Source organism: Mustela nigripes, chromosome 6 (assembly GCF_022355385.1).
Source record: "Mustela nigripes isolate SB6536 chromosome 6, MUSNIG.SB6536, whole genome shotgun sequence".
Classification (NCBI taxonomy): domain Eukaryota; kingdom Metazoa; phylum Chordata; class Mammalia; order Carnivora; family Mustelidae; genus Mustela; species Mustela nigripes.
In genome coordinates, this window is record NC_081562.1 from 48,457,965 (window position 1) to 48,473,642 (window position 15,678).

The 15,678-nt window shown below is 41.1% G+C and overlaps 2 long non-coding RNA genes across 18 annotated transcripts in view; one reads left to right on the top strand and one right to left on the bottom strand.

The window, feature by feature from the left end:
* The window catches only part of LOC132019441 (uncharacterized), a 183,893-nt gene that overhangs the window by 166,653 nt on the left and 1,562 nt on the right, over positions 1-15,678 (bottom strand). For all 11 annotated transcript variants that reach the window (XR_009404774.1, XR_009404775.1, XR_009404773.1 and 8 more), the window contains exon 2: positions 12,776-12,828. This is a non-coding gene — a long non-coding RNA (uncharacterized LOC132019441). The remainder of the gene's footprint in view (positions 1-12,775; positions 12,829-15,678) is intronic.
* LOC132019440 (uncharacterized) overlaps positions 1-15,678 on the top strand; it is a 111,151-nt gene that overhangs the window by 94,883 nt on the left and 590 nt on the right. For 4 of the 7 annotated variants that reach the window (XR_009404765.1, XR_009404767.1, XR_009404769.1 and 1 more), the window contains one exon: positions 12,426-12,637. This is a non-coding gene — a long non-coding RNA (uncharacterized LOC132019440). Of the gene's footprint in view, positions 1-1,779; positions 2,015-8,963; positions 9,552-11,292; positions 11,386-12,176; positions 12,309-12,425; positions 12,638-15,678 lie in introns of those variants that run through there. The other 3 variants (XR_009404770.1, XR_009404764.1, XR_009404766.1) reach the window with 3 other exon arrangements.

A 15,678-nucleotide genomic window follows, 5' to 3' on the forward strand; every position in this document is an offset into this window, starting at 1 on the left:
GGGGATTTATAAAAATTAGACCACTTTGTGCCACTTTCTCATCTTTTGACCAGCTACTATTTGTGAGATAAGTTTCAGTGAACCAGATGGACTTGCTGATGGATGTAACAATCTCTTATTTGCTCAGCCCCTGGGGAAGAGGCAGGTGACAGAATGATTTCAGCAATAAAATGAACCTGAGCACAAAAGGTGGTGTTATTGCTTGGAGCTGCAGTGCTGTTCAGGTCCCATCAGCTCAAATTTCCCAGACAGGTGATTGTGAGGACGATTCTGCCTGTTCCATCTCCTTAAGAGGATTTCAACTCTGTAATAGGCTTTTTCCACGTGTGGGTTGCTTCCTGAGATTAGTTAGGTCTTCCTGAGATATGTCTGGCCTTATAAAAGCTGCAAGTGAATACAACAGCTAGTATCTTATGTTAATTTAAGGAAATTATACTCTTCAGGAGATAAAATGCTGTTCAGTTGCTATTTATCTGTGCCAGCTGGGTAAGAAAGGGAGATGGTTCATAGCCCAGTCCAGTGGGACCAGTGAAAGGCTTGATTACACCTTGGTTCCAGGCTGTCTTGTGGGGCAAGTGCCTTGGCATATGTGGGTTCCGGGAAGACTGTAATAAGTACTTGTAGTTTGGGATTTAACTTGGGTACCAGCTCTTATGTGAGAACACACAGGTGTTGGATCAGTTGTAGACAGGATCTTTTCTGTTCATTACCCAAGGGGGATAAAAGATATGGATTCCACTTTAATATGTGAATTGTAACTCCAAAGAAATCAGATGAAACAGCTATCTTATGGCAGCTGGCTAAATGGCAGCTATCTAAATACAAACAAAGGAGACAATACAATTCCCAGGGCTAAGAGAAAGTTAACAAAGGGAAAGTTCTAGTGCATTAAAATAAGTCATCCTTATACAATAGCCACTCCATGCATATATTATGGTACAAACCAATCGGTAATAAAATTTTGACAGGGTTCATTACACTAAGTTTATAAATCAAGCTTCTGGGCTTAAGCAGCAGAGGCATTCTTTGTTGTGGAAGGCTGCAAACTAGAAGGTACTTGATAAGAAAGTGCTAGAAAGAGTCCAGCTGTTAGCTATTATGTTTCTTTGGAACCTACTATTTAAGACATGTATAGTTACAAAGAGAGTATATGAGGAGATTAAAAACCATAGTTACGTTAACGTACACCTATCTCAGGGGAACTGCACTCCCTTTTCTTTCATTGTATGCTTCTTGCGGCTTCTTTGATTCATCTGGCAGGCTGCCTCTGGAATCCGTACTGCCTTAAGTCACTTTCAACAGTGTTGGAGGATAAAGTCATTAAGACAGAATAGATGCTAGGGGCAAGACAGCTAATAAGCCACTTGAATGCCAGTCAAGAATATGTGTGGCAGGTGAAACATAAATATTTTGCTGGAGGTAGAATGACATATAGATAACTACTGTTTCAGAGGGATGTTAATTATCTTTAATAAAATTAAATCTGAAGTCTTCCACCCATATGGAAATAATCTGAGCTTAAAAAAAATTTTTGAACATGAGGTGGAATAGACTATTGTATTACAAGGTTTCTTAATTCCCATTTCATTTTTCCAACCACTACTGTAAGCAAAGGTAACTATTTCAAGACTTTTAAGCCAGGTTTGCAAAACTGTGTGTGGCAACCCGGGAAGATCCTCTTAAGGGCCAGCCCCTCTCATTGGGCAGAGTTTCCCGAGATAACAAGTCACACTTCTCCCTCCTTCTCTAACAAAAAGCCAAGAGGTACAAATTCCTACTTATGCAACAGGAAAATGACTGATTAGTCCAACTCTTCACCTCAGCACATTAGTATTGCGCTGTAGTCAAGCTACAGTCTTTCCTTCACCCATGGGAGGTGCTGAGTGCTGGTAGGACAGTCCAGCTTTTGGGGATTCACTTTCCGTGTTAGAGTGCAGCCTGCTGGGGCCAGCCCTGGAGGAATGGCTCCAGCTTCCTCACGCTCTCTTCTAAAGAGTCAACAACTAGAGTTCAGGTAGGTGCTGACAAGCTGCTATTTATGGGGAATACTTGACCGATTTTCAAACAGTCAAAAGTTAGTTCATATAGCACTTCCTTATTTGTGCATATCCCAAAGGGTTCCTTGTGACAGGTAAAGAAGAGAAGAAGCACAGGACTTTCAGAGTATACCATGTAATATGTGTCTCCTTCTAGGGCAGAGCAGTAGCCAATTTACATGAATGCTTATTTCATGAGGTACTAATGGTTGTAGTTGGGTGGCCTTATTTATACATGGGAAGGGAGGGAGTGGGGGTGGGACAGGATGTTTTTTCCAGTCTCTTCTGTGATTCATTTAGAATCAGAGAAAGAGATAATAAATTGTATCTTTAAAAAAAAATGTGATCCCTATTTATTCTCTTCCCTTCACTACCCAGAAATGCAGTTACTTTGTATCACTGAAGTGAGGATAAGTCTTAAGATTTCTTTTCTTTGGGTCTTCAACAGAGTTTTTACAATATAGTCTTCCTAAATTATATTTTGCATTCTCTCACATATTTGCATGTGTGAAGATTACTCTGGGTCAGTAATCAATCATGGTCAACTTACTTAACCTCTCTGTGCCTCAGTTTCCTCAGCTGTAAAATAGAGATAATAGTTCTACTTTATAGAATTATTGTGAAGATTAAGCAAATTAGTATATGTACAAAGCTCCTGAGATGAGTACTTGGTATATAGCACAGTGTATATAATTATTATTATCATTATTTTTATATTTTCATCAAGACTTCCTGGGTCTTTACCACTTACTTTCCTAGGCATGGGGTAGGGAAGGGGTAAAGCAGGAACACTGAGGTTTAGAAAACATTATAACCTTTTAGGATCTTATAATCTAATATGCAAAAAAATGACATATTTGGCACTTCATGGAACAATATGTAATGACATGTAAATAGAATCAAATGCTGATTTCAGGTACTGGAGTAATGGAATGAATGAAATTTCATGTCATACACCTCAGGGAGAAGGCTGAAATGGAGCTGGGCTGGAGAGCAGGTAGGACTGAGATAGCTGAAGAAAAGTGGCGGGGAGGGGGGTGGGGGGGATTCCAGGTGAGAACAATGTGCATGAAAGCAGAGAGGCCAGAAAGAGCGTGAGATGGTCTTGGGGCAGTAGAGAGACAGAGCTGGCAAGGCAGGTGAGTGGAAGAAAATAAGACTGCATAGAATGGAGCTGTATTATGGAAGTTCTAGAAAGTTCTATCCACTTAGACGATTCTTCACCTGATAGGAATGCAAACAGCAGAACTCAAAAGTTTTCTGAGTGAAGGAGAGATCACATGAGAACTTAGATAATATTTCCATGGTTTGAGTTTGGAAGCTGAGTCTGCAGAGACCAATGAGGAGCTTGTTGCTCTGGTTGTGTTAGTGTGAGAAGATGGGGACTAAACAGGGGCATAGAAGAGGGATAAGGAAAAAAGAAAATGATTGAAGAAAAAGTTAGTAGGAAAGTTAGCAAGATCTATTTGTCAACTGACTGAATTTTTAAAAAAAGTAATGGGTAAATCAAAGATTATTACAAATGTTAAATCTGTGGGTCTGAAAACTAGTGATAGTACAGAAAAACTTGAGAACTGATAGGGAGAGAAGCAAAGGAAGAATTTGGGGTTGCATACATTAAATTTGCAGTGATAGTGTGATCACAAAAAATAATAGCTAACATTTATTATTTACTATGTGCCAGAGACTATGTGTTTCACCGATAAAACTCATATAATCCTCATGGAAACCGAGGTAGGTACCATTATTCCCATTTCATAAAGGATGAGTAGCTAAATATAACCCCATGTTTATATAGTTAAACTTAAACCTAAACCATCTGATTCCAGCCCTTATGCCTGATCACCACTTTGCTTGGATACTCTTAGGAAGTCCAGCTCTGATAAGAAATGAAGACTGAAATTAGCAGGTGGGAGTTATCCACACAGGGGTGTTCATTGCAGTTATAGGAATGATAAGGAAGAAAGCATGCAGATAGGAGAGCAGATGGCCAAAAATGAATCCTGGCAGAGGCCCCTGTGAGAAGTCAACCACAGGGAATGGTGCAGAACTCCAGCAAAGGTGCACAGATCAGAGAATAGGCTGTAGGCTTGGACTTAAAAGGATTGGGTTAAGGATAGGAGTGGAGAGGGAAATCAGGGTTAAGAAGAGAAAGCTTCATCAGAGACCTGATGGGGAAGCGACTGAGTTTTGGCAGGTAAATGAGGAAGAAAGTGAGGATAGTCAAATGAAGGGTTTGTATTTCTTTGCTTCCTTTTCCAAAATAAGAGAGACCTATTTTTCAGGAAGCTAGGGGAAAGAAGGAGAATGTGATGTGGAAAATGCAATTTGGAATACATTTGGGGAAGGAAAGCTCCTATAGGCATCATAAAAGGGGAGAATCAATAGCTTTTATTTTAGCTGTGAGGAGAGGACTATTGGATTGTCAGGGCTCAGGGTTGGAAATGGGCTTTAAACTCTGGTCACTAGTCTGGCTCTTGAGATAGATGTGTTGTATTGAGGAGGACAAAGTTGAATATGCATTTTTCCCTTAAATTTGTTTAGGAAAGAGATACATGTGACATCTCCACTTGTATGTCTTGTAGGCATCTCAAAATTATTAAGTCTGAAATAGCCCCTCATTTCTCACCCTTGTGTCTGGTCCTCACATCCCACCTTGCAACCCTTCCAACCTTCTAACTGTTGTGGCTAAAAGCCTTGGCTTCATCCTTAACTTCTCTGTTTCTCTCATATATGACATCTAATTCATCAGCAAGTCTTTTGTAACCTGTCTTCGAGATTTGTCAATAATCTGATAATTTCTATCTCTGCAAATACTACCCTAATCTAAGCCACTCATAACATTTCCCTGGACTAGTGCGGTGCCCCTGCTCCCAGCCTCACCTCCTTTCAGTCTACCTTCTCTTAGAGGTCAGGGTAGTTCTTTAACAATAGCAACTGTATCATAACACTTTGATGTCCAGAACCCTGCAATGGGTTTTCATCTGTCTCAGAATAAAATCCAAAGTCCTTGCCATGGTCTATAAGGTCATCATCTACTATTTCTCCCCAAGCTTCCATTGCTCCAGCTACGCTGGCATTCTTGAACAAGCCAAGGATGATTTTATATCATGGCCTTTGCATATGCTTTTCCCTATGCTTTGATTCATTCATTTATCAAGTGTTTCTGGAGTGCCTACTACGAGCCAGGCACTATTCTAGACAGTTGGAACACATTAGTAAACATGGTGGATAAAGATCCAGTATGTCTGCGACTCTTGCTCCCTCTGTTCAACTGTCATATGATCAGAGAGGCCTTCCCTGACCACCTGGCCTAAAACAGCAATCATTTCCCACCATTTCATTATTCCATATTCCTTTATCCTGGTTAATTTTCCTTAATGACTCCTATCACCATCTGACAAATGTTGTTATTTCTTTGTCAACTACCCATCTCTCTCAGGAGGAGGCAAACTCCTTGGCAGGGACTTACATTCTTGGCTTTAGTCTTTGTTATAGTTTTAGAATAGGGCCTAGCACAAAAATGGTATTTTCAGATATTTGCTGAATAATTAATGCATATGATTGGTGAGAGGTTTATTTTAGAAACTCATCTTTTCAATTCTGGGAAGATTTCTTTTTCTTTTTTTTTTTAAGATTTTATTTATTTATTTATTTGACAGACAGATCACAAGTAGGCAGAGAGGCAAGCAGAGAGAGAGAGAGAGGGGAGGAAGCAGGCTCCCTGCTGAGCAGAGAGCTTGATGTGGGGCTTGATCCCAGCACCCTGAGATCATGACCTGAGCCAAAGGCAGAGGCTTTAACCCACTGAGCGCCACCCAAGCACCCTGTCTGGGAAGATTTCTTGAAAAATAATTTAAAAATTTCTTTATCCACAGCCCCCCCCCTCATTTTTCCCTTTACAAATTCCTATTATAATGTCAGATTTGGGGCCTCCTAATGACTGTATTATTATATTTTATTTCTTTTTATGGATTTTTAAAAGATTTTTATTTCTTTATTTGACAGACAGAAATCACAAGTAGGCAGAGAGGCAGGCACAGAGAGAAGGAGAGGAAGGCTCCCTGCCGAGCAGATAGCCCAAGATGCGGGGCTCAATCCCAGGACCCTGGGATCATGACCTGAGCCAAAGGCAGAGGCTTTAACCTACTGAACCACTCAGGCACCCCTTTTTATGGGTTTTTAAAATCTAACTTGCAGGAGGTGGCTTCAACTTTATTTTCTAACGTCTATATGACATTTTAAGATGCTGCTATAATATTGGTAGTTGCTAGGAGTTCTTGCATTTTGTCCCATTACTCTATTATGTTGGAATAGTCATTTTACTTACAAACTGGACTAAATAGGGTCATGCAGAAATCAACTTCATTCTTTCCCATCCAGACCCCTTCCTGGATGCAATGTTGGTACCCAAACCTTTTCAGTTACTCATAGATAGGGGAAAAAAATTATTTTTCCTTGTTTACTTTTAGTCACAAGAACAGCGTCCAGTTGGTAGTTTTTAAAGTTCTCATGTAGTCTAAAACTCAGATCCAGTTCTTTTTTCTTTTCCTTCTGCCCCCCCCACCCCTGTCACCCCACAGCTGTGCCCAGTTGGAGAGAGACACATACTTGACTTCTCCGCTTGCTTGTTTTGCCTTGTCCATCTACTTTTCCCTGCTTCGTAGGTGCTACTTCTGACCTTTCCAGGGCCAGACTCAGAAAGAGAGAGGATTAATGAAAAAGACTTTTTGTGGCTTGTGTAGCCTGTAATCTGATGATTTCCTCTGAGGTGGCAGGTGCACAATTGCTGGCTTTCCCCCTTGAGGGATGTTCTGGAGGTGTGCCCACCAATGACCTCTGACTGCAGCTCCCCTGGTGTGGGAGGGGCTGTACATCAATAGCCACCATGATCCCACCCTCAGCACCTGGTGTTCTGACGATCCACCTGCGGGTCACATTTCCCCTCAAGGCAATACTCTGAGGTAGAAGCAAACATGACCCCAGGTTGGCTGGCTCCCATCTGTCCAACTTGGCCCACAAGGAAACTCAGATGTTTTTGCCCTACTGTGGGCAAAAGTGTAGTTTGTTCCTAATGCACCCACCTCTTGTCATTCTGCCATTAAACCAGCAATTCTAGCTGTAATCTTTCACCATTGTGCATCCCTAGGCGGGAATTAGATGATACCCTCCCTGTTTCACAAAGTCCAAGGAGCATTTGACAAGCTCTCCAAATGTTCCATGGAAGCTCTTTTCACTCGGCTTGAGGTAATGGAAAGTACATTTTTCCCTTTCTCCCAAAACACAGGTTCAAGGTATTATTGTGTAGGTCACAGCATGTAGAAAGGATGGAAGAATTAAGGGGGGGGGCATTAATTTTTCTGTAGCCAGAGGAAGAAATGAGACTTCTTGATAGTGTAGTTCTGTAAGCTGCCAAACCCCGGGTTCCTTGGGCAGCAGAAACGTCCCAGCTCGGCCCCAAAGAAGACTTGCATCCCTGACAGATCACTTTAGTCCTGAGATCTGTATCTCTTAACCACAGGGTTCTAGAATAGTTGAAACATATGCCTCTGCCCCTCACAGAGACAGGAAATAATATTAAATACTGATATTATGACCAATAATCAGTATTTGTAGATATTGAAGGGCCATTAAATAAGAGTTGTGACAAGTATGATATGGGTCTCAAACAGACCTGGGTTTGAGTTTTAGCTCTGCCACCTATTAGCATATGACCTCAGGCAAATCATTAAACATCTCAGCATTTTAACTGCCAAAAAATGTTAACAATAACACTTGTTTCCTAGATATTAGAGTTGTCTGTGTGCTGCACTGCCTGATGGTAACTCAGCACCACCAATATTTTTCCTATCTAAGGCTGGAAACTACCAAAACATCCGGAACTTCCCAGAATCTCCTTTCCTTTGTGTTTCCAAACTGGAGTTTGTGAGACTTTGAGTTTGTGACTTGTGTAAGACTTGGTAGGCAAAAATGAAGGGCAATGATTGTTTCTGGGATAATAGTTGCTTAGGCTCATTAGGACTTCACTGGACACAGAGGCTCATAGTCCTCTCTGTGAGTTCTCATTCTGTAGCTACTGCAGGAGTCTCAGACATGCCCCAAGAGCTGAGTCTCTCCATCCACAATCTAGGACTTTAGACTGAACACATCAGTGACTCTCCACTCCTCTGGCTGCCACCTTCTAGACCTTACTCCTCCAGCTCCTCTCACATATACGTAAGTCATCATTTCCATATAAAGCCTCTTATTCCTGATTTACCATTTACAGTGGCCCTGTCTCCCTGAGGAAACCATTCTGATACAGCATACGCGGTCCTAAGACATGTAGTGAGCACTCAATAAATATTACATCATCATCATCATCACAAAAGGTACTATTCACAATAAATTGGAGACTAATGAGTAACGTTAAACTGCATGAGTTCCACTATGTAGGAAGAGCAAAGATGAGGAATGGTACAAATGGTACAATAGGAGACCATTCTTAATACCTAATACCAGGAACTGCTCAACTTTCTGTAATGTTTTCCAGTTTACAGAGTGTTTGTACACATTTCACTGCATTTCACTGAGATGAAGCATGTTTTGGAAATGGACCCTTTCTTTCTTTCTTTTTTTTTTTTATAAAGATTATTTATTCATTTGATGGAGAGAGAGAGATCACAAGTAGGCAGAGAGGCAGGCAGAGAGAGAGGGGGAGGCAGGCTTCCTGCTGAGCAGAGAGCCCGATGTGGGCTCAATCCTAGGACCCCGAGATCATGACCTGAGCCAAAGGCAGAGGCTTAATCCAGTGAGCCATACAGGTGCCCCTGGACCCTTGCTTTCTTAACAATAAAAGCCCATGATCAAGAGAACATCACAATTCAAAGGAGAAAGTGGCTTGAATTGTAAAGAGAACATTTACTTGGAACATGATTTTTTCCACAGCGTGTTCTTTCATCAGAAGAGAATGGAGTTGCCCTCTGGCTCGTGTGCCCTCCAGGGTTATGGAGTGAACCTTGGATTACAAGGAAGAAGCAGCAAACCCTAACAGCTGTCTATATAGTGGAAAGTTTAACTTTCTAATCAATTTACTGATCATATACTTTATAGCATGTATGCTTGTGATTGTGTTATATGGTAATTAAGCATAAATGGTAGAAATCAGTTGATAAATGACTGTAATTGGAATTAATTTTTGGGAGTCAATATTTTTTTCTCTCTTGGTTCACTAGTATTGACAATTTTTTTTTTTGGAAAATGTGAGTTTGATTTACCTATATGTAAAAAGGCAAGTCCTAGGCCAGTTCTTTAGGTCCAGTTTCTTTTTCTTTTGCTTCTCTCTCAGATTCTCCTCTCCAGCTCCTCTGTGCTCCTGTCCAGCTCCGATTCCCACCCTTTGCCTGTGAAACTCATAAAGAGTGTCCTGCTGGCTCCTGCATCTGGCTCCGGTCTGCCTGGCCCCGACACAGGCAGATCTCCGGAAGCACAAGGTTGTGGGTGGCCTGATAGGGGAGCAAAGTGGACCATGGCATGGTAAGGTAGATGAGACAGGCTAGGGAAGGGAAAGGGCACCATGAGACCCAGGTCTAGTGTTTTGTGTCTGGGAGTTCTGAACCAGAACCAAGGGCACCAGGGCTGACAGATACCATCCTTCCCTCTTGAAGTTTTTGGGACTCACACTCTAATAGCTATGTTGAGGCTGGGTCCCCATGGGAACAGAGGTATTTTTGCCTATGGCTTCAAATGCATGTTTTGTTGTTGTTGTTGTTGTTGTTGTCAATTTTTGTTACTTAGTAGGAACATGCTTACAGTGATGCACTTGTCCGTGTCCCACTTCAGGGAAGGACAGTTGCTGCTGTTACTGTCAGTGCCCTGTGATGTTACCTCCACTGCAGGGAACCACCTTCCCCAAGGCTGGTCCCTGCCTAAGGCCCAGCACAGGATAAGGCTGACAGGTCCTTTCAGTTCCGGACTCTGCATGGGGTTAGCTGAAGTTGTTGTCAGGCCTGCCTTGAAGCCTGACTTTTTCTACCCAGTCCTGCTCCATTGCCCTCCCTCCCACAGGTTTTGGTCCTACGGGACCTCACTAATAAACATTCAGCACATTCAACTTCAGCTCGGGGTCTGTTTCCCACAGAGCCCAGCCTGCAACAGACCTTGTTCTCCATATCACCAATTTTTGTCAACATCTCTATTTTACAGTTATCTCCCTTACCATTCTCTTCGACCTTGCCAATTTATACCGGTTTTATTCATCTACGGTCATTTTATAGCATTTTTAGAGGGAAGGGAGATACATGCATATGTATAGCCCACAATTGTATTGGCCAGAGTTAAATTGCAGAGAACATAATTTATTCAGCTGTTTAAAGCAGAGAGGGTATTTTTAGATATTCAGTGTTGAGACAGATTTATTGTAATAATAGCCCCACATTTTCTTTCCTCCTTTACAATTTGTCTTTGTAACTCCTCCCCTCAAGGGATTGAGTCTATTTCCCTACCTCCTAAATCTGGGCTCGCCTTTTGGCTTGCTTTGGCCAATGGAATGTGGCAAAAGTGATGGTGTGCTGTTTCTAAACCTAAATTTCAAAAGAACTTGCACACTTTGCTCTCCCTCTTGGTAGCTTCCTCTCCCATGAGAATAATCCAGGCTGGCCTGTTGGAAGGTGAGGGAGCAGTGAGAGTTGTCCTAGCTGAGGTCATCTGAGACCAGCTGACCACAAGTACTTGAGCAAGCTCAGTGAGGTCAGCCAAACTCAACTTAGACTATTAGCACTGGCCGGCTGACCCACAAACTCATGAGCAGTAATAAATGGTCACTGTTTTAAGCTGCTGCCATTTGGAGGGTGTTCGCTATACAGCATTATTGTAGCAATAGATGACTGACACAGAGTGGCTTACAAAATCCTTGGGAAGGCAGAAGAAGTAAATTCTAGGGCCACATCATAGCATAGACTCACTAATGCCAGGAGTTGTTGAACCAGGAGATTCTTGGCTAAGTTAATAAAGCACTGCTGTAAACCCTGGCTCCGGAACCCCATCACTGCTGTGGTGATCAGGGAGGGACTGCTGGAGCTGGTCTCTCAGAACCATGCTCCTCTTGCTCCTGCATGACTTAACGCCATCAAAACAGGGGCCCGTGCCTTGCTTTTCTCTCATTTAATTTAGTTTATGCAAGTGCTTCTCATCAGCCAAGTGTAAGTTATACCTGACCTTCAGCTGTGAAGGGGTCTAGTGTCAAAGGACTTTCAGCTTTCTAATTTCTGTAACACAGGAGAAGGATGCTGGAGTGGATTTGCAGTGTCAGCCTTCATATCTGCCACAGCTATGATGGTCTTAAACAAGCAGGATTCCTAAACCCTGTTCTGTAAGTTGTGCTCAGTGATACTGAAATAATTTCTTTAAATTCACATATGCAGTATTTTACAATCAGGTAAATCACTCTCTGTAGGGTCAAACATTATTAATTCCATTACTGGAAGTTGAGACTGATGGATCAACATAGTACTAAGATTTTATGAACTCATTGTTCCACCCAAACCCACATGAATGAGTTTTAAAGGGAACCAATAATTATAAGTCACTAAGGAGAGGAAAACTAATTGATGTTTTGAAAAATTCTTAGTTCTGTATTGATATTTGATAAAGCATTACTAATATAACAGTGATTTCAGAAGGAATAATAAAAGTCATTTGGTATTGACCTGAAGTTCTTAAGATGCCATACACTATGTGATAAAAGAATATTTAATATTTTTTTTGGTGTAGAGATTTAGAAGGTTCTTAGGAAGATCTAACCTTAAGACAAGATGTCTGGTTTTAAGTGGTCAGAGAATTAATGCTTCCCAGTCTACCAAGTTAGCAATTCCAGAAAAACCTGTGTCCCTGTGGATACTTTCATAGGGATGGTAATTTAAGACAATAATCACTGAAAAAAGGGGAAGGCAATTTTTAGATAACAGAATCATCAACAGTGAAGGCATTAAAATGAAAAGAATTTTGTGCCTTCATATTTTGCTCCCTGTGTCTTGTTCAGCAGAGGTACAACATGTTGTTATGGTATGTGAGGCCTGCAGTGGCTTATGCCTTACTAAGAATTGCTTTCTTTATTCAGTCATGTCCTTGTAAGGCTAGGAGTCCCTGGAGATCACCAAAAAAAAAAAAGGACTTGTCAGGAGAACTTGCAGTCCCTCCAAAGGTGCCCCATTGATTCAAAAGCCAGATACTTCTTTGTCAACAAAGGCATCCCATGGTGAAAAGTCTGGAGGATAAATTGCCCTTGGCTCATTGGTGAGTCTTAATCACACACCCTGTTTATTTGATTTTTACTGACACTAATGTGAAGTATCAGCAATTTTGCTTCTGAGACAGAATCCATTGATTTAATTTTGTCATTTTTCTTTTCAGTTGTGCAATCAGAAATTCATTCATGTGAGGAAAAAGCAGATAAAACTGATGGAAAAACGCCAAAGAAAGCGGCTGTCAGACTGATTGCTTTTTGGCAGAGGCTGAGATCAAGATTTACCAAGGAAAGCCCACGTAAATATGATCCAAGAGGAAGTGACAGAGCTCAAGAGCATTACTAAGCCTGGAAACTGGAATTTCACTTACCTTGCAAGGTATTTGAGAAAAAAATTACATATATGCAAACACAAGGAGGATACTGTGTTGCTAGAAAGGTGGTTACTAAAACAGCTTTTACTCTGATTTTTGAAGCAACAAGAGAAAAAAAGACAACAGAGAGCAAGTTAACTTACCTTTTTGGGACCCACTGTGGAGCAAATGTTAGTTCTGGCCTGGATTCAGCTACCTAGGGCAGAACAAAAGGGAAAGTGAAAGGTTCTCTAGATCAGGTGTTTCCCAGGATGGAACTTAAAAGCAGCTGTCTTATCCTGTCTGCTCTTTAGTCCCCAGTCTTGGACCAAACTTCCTGGCACTGGATTTAAAAGCATCTTCAGAATACCTGAGTGTTCATTTTTAGCCCCTTCCTTGAATCCTTTCTATTATTTATTTCCTGGGCTCTTTATATATGCATCTGTTCCCTCATTTGACTGCAATCAGATTTGAAGGCAGCGGCTGTGTCTTACTCATCTCTGTATTTCCTTTCTTCAACCCTTTTGTCTAACAGTGTTCTGCTTATACGTAATACATTTTTGTTTGTAAAATAAAAATATGGTTAGAGGCACATACAGATTTAACACAAACACAAATTCGAATACAATCACAAATTCTCCAATGTTTCAGTTGCTGTCAAGAAAATGATGGGAAATTACTAGATTTGTGAAGTGACTGATGTCCTATTTTTAATAGAATAAGTAGCATGTTTATATTTTAAGTGCAAGTAAAAGTTGTTTTTAAAGGATTTTGATATGTTTTTGTTTCTAAAAGAAGCAACAGACTTATTGCAATATATGTAAATCAAAGTGAATCTAGAAAGGGTCAGTGGAGTTATTTTACGTAAAGAAAATAGCCACAGTAACTGCCAGTACCTTAGAATTTCCATGTATTTATAAGTTGAATGAAATGTTCTTTGTCTTCATAGCTGCTGCTAATAGAGTTAGACACATGAGTGAGGGAACAAGTGCCTGTGAATGATGCTATTATACAACATCATTTTTTCTTTCTTTCCTTTGCCTTTCTTTTATCCCAAATGATAGTGTCTATAACTTGCTTTTTTTTTTTTTTTTCTTAAACTAATTCCATGTTAGCTCATTTAAAAAATGCTTCCTTCTTTTAAAGGGTTGGGTGGGTGAAAGTTAACAAGTTATAGACTCTCACTTCAATCTTACCTTCTGGGCTCTGCAGAGCCCTTGGGCCCTGCTAATGAACTCCCTCTTAGGTCTGCTAAGACAGACACTAGAGACTGGAATGCTCGCTTTTGTTCACTGTTTGCTCTCAGCAGCACCTTAATGATGATCTTTTGCTCCATGGTAGCAGATGGTGGCAGTGACCAACTTCTCCTTTTCTTTCTTTTCTTTTTTCTTCTCTTTTCTCTTCTCTTCCTTTCTCTCTTATTTTTCTTTTCTTTCTCCTTCCTTCCTTCTTTCCTTCCTGTCATTCCCAGAGGCAACCTCACTTTGTTCCCTAAGAGACACCAGTACCAGCTGGGCAGTAACCCTTTTCAGAGGTCTGGCCAACTCCCTGAGGCTTCTAGGGAAAAACTCTGTGTTCCAGTAACATCAACATTTTCCTCTGCTCTTCTAACCTCAGGGATATGAACTGATTTCTGGAATTACTATTCTCTGTTTCTCCTTTTACCTTTTCTAAGTTCTTCAATAACTCATAAACCAACAGTTTATATTAAGCTTTCTTTCTTGAAATGCCTCTAGTAGTTTCTGTTTTCCCATCCAGACCCTGATGGATATAATATTTGACACCTGAGGCGGGTCTGACCCAGCTGGATCTGCTGGGTTGGGAGTCGCAAGGAGCAGAGCAGACTGCACTGCCACCTGAACCTGCTGCACAGCGTGTTCTTGCTCTGGGCCCTGGAAGAACTATAATATATTTAACTAGGATGGACATTTAAATTGTTTCCAATTTTTGTTTCTCTAAACAATGCAGTAAACAACCTTAAATAAATATTTTTCACATATGGGGAAGTATATTTGTAAAATAAATTTATAAAAGTAGAATTGCTGGGTCAAAAGGATTGCCAAATTGTCTTTCATAGAGATGGTATCAATTTAATCTCTCACAGGTAATAAATCTCTATATGCATGAGAAATAGAGAAATCAACAAAGGGAAGAGGGAGCCAGGTATGACACCCTTGTTCTAGTAAGAGGGTCTTGGTCTGTGGAAGAGAGAAGCTCGTCTAGAATAGAATGTCATAGATTGACACAGAATGAAACATCACTTGAGGATTACTTTCTGGCTCAGGCTCTATGGAATTCCCTTTGGAGAGAAGGAAGGCTAAAATACAAATGGAAAAGCCCTCTAAGACACTTTGATACTCACTTAATAGAGGGTAACACAAAAATGGGAGAGAGGTGCCTTGTCATAGATCACCAGGAGGGCTGGGCCATCTGAGGAGGCTTCATGCCTCCCAGTGGAGACTCAGTATTCAGCAAATGTGGCTGTGGTGGCCAGCAGCACGATGACCCATACAGTTGTGTGGCTACTGGAATGCGAGGCAGTGTTGCCCAGCATACCATATGTGCTAGCTGTAAGCACGTGTGAGATACCTCCTAAGGACTCCCCAAAACCCTTGGGTGGAACACTGTAGGTACTGGGTCTGTTTCCTGCAGTAGCTGAGAGTGTAAAAGCTGACAAAACACAAGCTACAAACTCTCATTTACTAAGGTTGTCCCTTTTTTCCATTTGCACATCTTTGCCTCATTAACTTGAGTGGGCTTTCCTTTAAAAATAACTAAATAAAGTACTCTTCTTCTTTGAATCCTTATAACCCATCTCAGCAAACCCAGGTTGTGACTCAATTCATTTTTACCATCTGCTGTTCTTGTCATTTATTCCCTGCTCAGCAGAGCTCTACTGCAGTTACCATGGCCCTTGTTTAGCAGACAGGCTACATTCTACATGCTTGCTTTTACTGATTTCACCTCCGCATTATGTGGTAACAAAATTGTGTATACAGCCAGAGCTGTGTTTTTCCTACTCTGTAAGATCTGGGCTGTTTTTCCTGCAGACGACCTCCGTTTTATG